Genomic DNA, 8,378 nt, shown 5'->3' with positions numbered 1-8,378 from the left:
ATATTATGATTTTAGGTTTCGATATATAGCTATTTCATAACATACATTTATATTTATTTAGTACTCCATATATATATATATATATAATATATATATATACTCTATTTTAATAATTTAAGGTCCTGTGAGTTAATTCTTACAAGAAACTAATTTGTATAATAACTAATTAACTATTTATTTATATATGTAATTTGGAAAGTATATATTTACATATCATTCCATATTATGATTTTAGGTTTTGATATATAGCTATTTCATACCATACATGTATATTTATTTAGTACTCCATATATATATATATATATATATATATATATATATACACACACACATCTGTATGTATATATATCCTTGATTTTGTTTTTATTAGGTTAGGGTCTTGTGAGTTTTTTCTTTCAATTTCTGACTATGATATTAATAATAAAAGAAACTATCTTGCATAATAACTTATTGACTATTTATAATAAATTTGATGAAATGTTTTTGATTTCATAAGATACATATTCATTTAATTAGTATTCCATATTTTTTTTTGCTAAGTAAGTTTAATCTATTATATACAAAAAAGAGAACAATTACATCCTTGGAGAACAGAGAGCCATCAAGCCTGTGAGTTAGGCCGTTTGTTCATGACAGATTCAGAAACAGAGAGATTGAACCTTACTTCCCGCGCAGGGGAGACAGAGTGATGCACATATCCGACACTAGACATTCCCTGTGAAGGGTATACAGACACAAGTAGCATCGCCACATCAGACACTAGACAATAGAAACGGTACAGAAAACATGAAGAAAGATTGACAGACAGAACCATAGATAACCTTTCCTCCTTTTCACTGGGCATCCAAAAATGGTGAGAGCTGGAACCTGGATTACTCATCGGGCTTCTCCTCTACGATCCTACACCAACCCATTTCCGGTTCCTGCATGTCCGGCTGAGCATGGGCCTCCGGCATGAAGCTGATGGTGCTGGCTGGCTGGGGCTGCTCCTGATGCATTTCCGAGGTGGGCTTTGGAGAACTGGGATTATGGACTTCCTCATAATGTGGAATTGGAGCGCTGGAATCTCCCTCGTTCTGAGCTTCCTCGATGAAGAGAACAGAGACATGAGCCGTTATTCGAGGGCGCGTGAGAGAGCAGTTGAACGAGAAAGTGGCTGAACCAAATGAAGACGAATTGGCAGAGTCTGGAGAATTTGGGTCTAGGTAGTGGCTAGGGGTCAGAATGCGCTCTGTTCCCCGATGATGAGAAGAAATCCCCAAGGAACCCGACTCAGCAGGGGGCCGTGAAGGGGTGCCTCTTCCAGATCCTCTGCGACTCAGCATACGCTGGCGGGGTCTCGGCATCGCGTAATGACAAACTCGAACAGCAGTAAAAAAGTCTCCAACAGTGGAGCTACCTTGACCTGTATTGACACCACAGGGGCTGTTGCTTGTCTCTGTGAGGGAATTACACCGCCAGAGCATAGTCTCAGGCTCAATTCGAAACCAGCGTCCGACGTCAGACCATCCCCAGACCCATTCTTTCTCACAGCTCCAGATCTTTCCGAACAGAATGAAGCATAGACTCAGATTACTGGCAGTGAGGTCATTTAAAACGCAGGTGCCATTCCCTCGATCCTCACCCGCCATTACTATGGCAATCAAGTTCGCTGCAGGCCGAAATCCTTCTGAGCAGGCGTAAGTGGACAGTGTTTTAATGCCAAGACCGAACAGATGAGCTCCCATGGTGTTAATCACCTTCGCATTAATGTCTTCCCACCTGAAGTTCTGTCCGGCGAGCATGCTGGACAGGTGCCAGCCATGCTCCGCCTTCCTCCGTCCCATCGTGGTTATTGCTCTACAGATCACCCGCATCCGGGAATTAGTATTCCATATTAGCTATTTTTAGGATTATTAATGATTAATGTTTGTTTAAGTGATTACATTTTTGGTGGTATTAAAAAATAAAAAATAAAAAATATATATGAATAAATAAATAAATAAAAATAAAATAAATAAAAAACTAACCTCCATGTTATTTTACTAACCTTTTATTTATTTAATTATAATGGTGACAACTATTTTATTAATTTTCTTAATTTTTAATACAAACTTTACTTTTATTCAAATGTTGGTAATGAATATAACAATAACTTTAATAACTTCTCCTCTCCCTTGGTCCAGTCGAGTTCACCAGTCAAATTTAGCCGTTTCTTTGTCAAATTGCCCGGTCCAATATAGCTGTTTCCTAGTCCGAGTTCACCAGTCAAATTTAGCCGTTTCTTTGTCAAATTGCCCGGTCCAATATAGCTGTTTCCTAGTCAAATATAGCCATTAGAAGATCTGCTCTCCCTATTTAACCTGTAGCCATGATCTGGTTCTTCAACTTGTCCTGACGATGAACCACACTCATTGGTTCAAAACGTGTCGACAAAAATATTTCAATGTGATTTTCGCCGAAATATTTCTCATTAAAAAATGCTTTATAACTTCAGTGCAGATGTAGGATGTAACAATAGGTATAAAACTTGATCATTTAGTTGCATGATTTGTCGGTCAAGGATTTGATTTACGAGTAGTCATGTGTCATTGCCCTTAGTATTGAATCACAGTAATCAACCTTGAGTTTTCCTTTGGCATGTTGTAATGACTAAGATACACGTTGCAAAAGTGAACTATCAAATCTACATTGAAAATTGACATTGTGTATCTTAGGCATTCTAGGCATATAATTAGGCATTTTCAGATCACTTTAATTAAGATTTTTGTTAAATTACAGTTAAATTACCTTGCTGTAATTTCCTTTTTAGCACAAATAGAGAAAATTTTTAGCATTTGTTAGTCTAGAATTGCATTGGGTTATGTGTCCAACACTTGATAAAGTTTTGCATCATTTTCAATGCATTTTTTCAGTCATTAGGTCATGTTTTGCTTGCTGTTTTTTCATATTTATTAGCAGAATTATTTGGGACAGCTAGCATTTATTTTGATTGAATGTTACTGATTGTTTTTTTGGTTGTTAGTTGATTCCTAAGTTCACTAGGGATCCCCCCTTGTGGTAGCAAGCAATAATCTGAAGTGCAGGGGAATGGTACGTGGTGGCAGTATACAATGTAGAGTAATAAGAGAATACAAATAGGTAAGAAGTGGAAGTAAAAATTGTTGTCTCCAAATATAGGACCCATTCTTTGAGTCAACATAGTATGTGTATGAAGAAACTATCGGCCAAAAGATCACCCTTCTTCGACAATAACCAACCATAAGATAAACTACATGTGTTTATGGCTAATAATTTCTTCTTTTTCATGCCTAAAAGAGACCCTACAAATTTCCCAAGGAGAGAATTCCTTAAAATTAAACCTTACCAAATTCAATATGTATTGTAAATTGCCTTGTTTTTCTTTTTGGTACTACTTGAGAGTTCATGAGAAAGTGTATGACCTTGTGGTTTCTTAGCACCCGAAGGGGTGATTCCAACTTGGAAAAAAAAAATAGACTATCTGAATGAAGCATGGCTGAGGAAAACACGAGAAACAACATCATCGATTTCTTTCCCCCTTGACTAGGCATTGAATACATATTGGTGTTGGATGTTGAGGAACAACATGGAAATAAAAAAAGAAATGAAAGCCGAACTGTTGGTGTAGGTCATTGGTAGCCCTTGAGAACGCATAAATAATTGTTGCAGTTTCATCAATCTTTGTTGACCTATATTGCAACTAGAGGTTGAGTTCCAAGTCCAATCAAATAGGTAGATTCACTAGGATAGATGCAAGAGAGACAAAGGAAAAGGGTGGATGTTAGGGCTTTATCACATAACGTTATATTGCAATTGATAAGGCCAAAGCATTATATTGGATATGGTGTTTTGGATTATGTAGTGGGTAAGAATGAAAAACAACTATTCAAGATGGTTGCGTTAATGTACTAATTTTAAGGGAGTTGGCAATATTTTTCAACTGAGAATGAAGACTAAATACTTTTGAGAGATCTCCTCCAAATCATTGGGATGGTTGTCAACATCATGAGCATTAGCATGAATGTTCTAGAGTAAGGCATTCAAGATTGATGTGTTGAATGTGGGAGGGGGAATCCCAAACATTTTCATGCCTTGTAGTTTGAGAGATAAAGACTAGACTGTGAAAATTTGGAAATTCCAAATCCTACTGCAACAACTATAATATTTCTTCTGTTTGTTAATTTACTGAAGCAAATTAATTGCAGTTGTCTACGACAAATATCAAAATACATACACTGTAGTCTTCACAAATTAATTACTATGGAAAATAAATGTAAGGAAAATACTAGCACAACAATAACACATTAACACAGTTGTTTTTGGACAGTTGTCATCGGAAACCCAATGTGGGAAAACCGGTGCAACAGATGAGGGTTTCTTTTATTATTCTTCAACAAACTCTCATGTACAATCTACGAATAACATAATAGAAGAAGAGTCACTGAGAGAAATTTTACAAACAAATTTCTCCACTCCACAACAAATTTCTGACACCTAAAAGGACCTGCTACCCTCATGCTAGCCACACTGCGCTCACCTTTGCGCAGTGATTGCGCTGTCATTGCATCACTGCCTTTGCGTGGTGATCTGTGTCCCTCTTGTGGGTTGCCTCTTCCTGCACTCTCGACTATTTGTTGATACCCTCTCCCTCTCACCTGCAACTCATCCTTTGATTCGATTTCCTCTTGCCATACTTCAGCCAATGAGAAAATTGATCTACTTGGGCCACAGAGTATCTGCCTGGTGTGTCTTCCAAATGCCCATCGAAGTCCTTATAATCCTCTCATTGATCAATCAACGACCCAAATTAGATTCTAATCAATGGCTCAGATCATTTTGACTTGATCCTTGTCTTCTTCTAGAAGTTTCACACCCAGTTTAATTAATACCCTTTAATTATTTTAATTTCCTAAGTTTAGACTTAGGCATCCATTAAAAATAATTAATTATTTTAATAAAACTGTCTCCGGGTGGAATTTCCCAAAACGATTTCTGGGTATTCTGGAACACGTGTCCTAGCCTCCCTGTAAATTTTGAGGCTTAAAGCACATTTGATGCTACCAGAAATATACACTCCCTCTTAGCAAGGAATGTGCTCTAGTATTGCAACTTACTGAAGCATCACCTTGACTCTATAACATCTCCCCTGTGCTGCTGATGTCTAACATCACTGTGCACCAAACACTACGGAAACGCTGCATCTGTGTTGTTGCTGTCCTTGCATACTGCTGCCCTACTACATCTGCACTGTAACTCCCTCTCATCTGCTGCTGCTGCTGTTTCTGCTATTGAAATAGGTTCTCTACCATACCCATCTACTCCCTGAACTGGATGAATTTAGCTCTTCCTAGAGTCTTTGTGAATACGTCTGCTAACTGATCTTCTGCGGGACATACTGCAGCTGTATTGACCCACACTGAACACAGTCTTTGATAAAGTGACATCTGATATCAATGTGTTTCAATCAATCATGAAATATTGGATTCTTAGAGAGTTTGATACAACTCTGATTATCGTAAAAAAACAATGGTCGCGTCCATCCTCTTCCTGAACAAACTCACAAGAAGTTTTCTAAGACATATAGCTTCGCACGTAGCTGTGCTGGCCGCCATATATTTTGCTTCTGATGAGCTCAGAGCTACCGACTTCTGCATCCTACTGCACCGAGAGATCATTCCTGATCCAATGTACTTTTTCGGTCTATTGAACTACTTGCCATTTTGCATCACATGAATTCGCTCAATCTGACGTCGTCTCCTCGGGTGTATTTCAACCCATATTCCACTGTTCCATGCACATATCTAAGAATGTGCCTCGTTGCCACCCAATGCACCCTTTTTCATTCCACCATGAACTGACTAAGGGTGTTGACAGCGAAACAAATGTCTGGCCTAGTGTTTACCAAATACATGAGCGACCCATTGAGCCGTTTGTACAAGGTGGGGTCCACTTCCTTGTCTCTTGATGCATCTATTTTCTTCCAGTTGTGATCATAGATGTAGCCATGGGCCGACAATGCAGCATTCAGAATCTCCTCAGAATCTCTGTAGCATATCTTCCTTGCCCAAGGAAGATCTTCCCATTCTTTTGCCAAACTTCCAACCCTAGAAAATAATGCATTAACCCCATATCCTTCATGTCAAATTTTGCTTCAAGATTCTTCTTGCAGTCCTTTATGAGCCTAGATGACCCTATTAGAAATAAGTCATCCACATATAATACCAGAATAAGTGGCTCATTCTCCACCATTAGATAGTAGAGATTGGGATCAACATCACTCTTGATGAATTCCAACTGCTACAAGTAACTATCAATTCGACCATACCATGCTCTAGGTGCCTGCTTGAGCCCATACAGGCTTTCTTTCTTTAACTTGCATACATGAGTTCTCTTTTCATGAGTCTCAAAGCCTTCAGGTTGTTCTCTATACACCTCTTCTTCTATCACCCTCTTCTTCTTGACATCCATCTGGTGGAGCATCCCATTTGAGCTGCTAGGCACATAACAGATCTAATAGAGGTATATCTAGCTATTGGGGCGAAGGTCTCCTCAGTCTATTCCTTCCTTTTGTATGTACCCCCTTGCCACAAACCTAGCCTTGTAGTTCTCTATATTTCCATTTGCAACATACTTGATCTTGTAGATCCACCTTGATCCTACAACTGATCTATCCTCTGGTCTAGGTACCACTTCCCAAACATCATTCGCATGATAGAACTATACTCTTCTACAATGGCATCCACCCAAACTTGGTGTTGTACAACTTCCTAAACACTAGAGGGTTCTTCAACCTGTGCTTCCAAGGCTTGGTACCTGTTAGGTTGTCTACGTTGCCTCTTGTCGGTTCTAGGAGCTTCGACGAACTCCTCTGCGTCCCTCAACGTTTGCCGTACTTGCTTGCTGTTCTACCACTAGTGGTCCTACTCCTGAGGAAATATTGGTGCTGGTTACGGTACTCGATCTTGATATCTGTCCTCTTGCTTGTTCTTCCTGCGGCCCCTGTTGTTGTTGGACTAATGGAACATCTGCTGACTGATCCTCTGCTGGCATCTCTTGAGATTTTCCAAAAGCTTTATCCTCCATGAACTTTGCATCTCGTCTTACTACAATTTTCCTGTTGCTTGGAATGTAGATTATGTATGCTTTTGAGGTCTTGCTATACCCTACGAGGTACCCCTTTTCTGCAGTCTAATCTATCTTACTACGCTTCTCGTCTGGAATGTGACTATATGCCACACTTCCGAATATCCTGAGATGATTCACCTCAGACTTTTCTCATGTTGGGCAAAAGCCAAACATGATCTCTACCCGTTATTTATGGCCATCACACTGGTTCCTATGGGCCCTAGATGAGCCCCCTCCAGATGAAGGAACCCATGGTTGTTGTAACGAATAAAATATATAAATAATATAAATATAATGTAAATGATAATAATCATAATTAATTATTAGTCAAGTAGTAATTAGGTTGAAGAGACATGTCTAATTGAGACATGACTCTTCATGAAGAGACACTTGCTTGATATATAAGCAAGCCTCTCGTTCTCATTGTAAATCATCATTCATTGTTATTCTTATTCTTATTCATTTGATTTAATATAATATTTATATCCTAAATGGATATCTTCATATTCCAAGACTTTTGGAGTAATTAAATTGTAGAAGGAACTTTGTTCGCTTCATGTGTATCAAAGCAGTTCGGTCCTCTAGGTTGTTTAACCAGTGCACGTAGCTCATTCTCTGATCCAAGTCTTTGGCTATTGACTCTTCGTCAAATTTATTGCTGTTGCAGTTCAATGTTTTTCGCTAAATATTTGGGAGTTTCTCCTTTTCTGCGTTTTCCTAGGCCTTTGGCCATAAAAAAAATTAACCAACAAAAAATATAAGTAAATAAAATAAAAAAAAGAAGAAGAAAAAAAAGTAAAAGAAAAAACAAAACTGATACAAAATCTCATACCAAGTATATTTAAAACTTTTTACGTGGAGAAGCTTGTGGTATTTAAAAAAACAACCCATGGTATTTTAAAAGTTAAAGAAAAAGCATGGATACAAAAGCTCTTACGTGAAAGGTAAATATTACTTTTTACAGGAGGTTTTAAAAACAACCCATGGTAAATAGCCCATGGTATTTTAAAAGTAAAATAAAAAACAAAAGGGATACAAAATCTCATACCAAGTGATATTTAAAACTTTTTATGTGGAGAAGCCTGTGGTTTTAGAAACAACCCATGGTCATTGCCCATGGTATTTTAAAAGTAAAAGATATTTTGATAACATTGGAGAAAAAAGGTGTGATCTAAATAATTTTAATCGTTCAAATCTAAAGATGTGGCTGTACCAAGAGTCATGTCTCATCCAAATTAGTCACGACTCATTTC

Source organism: Pinus tabuliformis, chromosome 5_1 (genome assembly GCF_031772625.1).
Source record: "Pinus tabuliformis cultivar Carrire ecotype Pingquan chromosome 5_1, CPIR1, whole genome shotgun sequence".
Lineage (NCBI taxonomy): Eukaryota > Viridiplantae > Streptophyta > Pinopsida > Pinales > Pinaceae > Pinus > Pinus tabuliformis.
Note: the sequence above shows the minus strand (reverse complement) of the source record.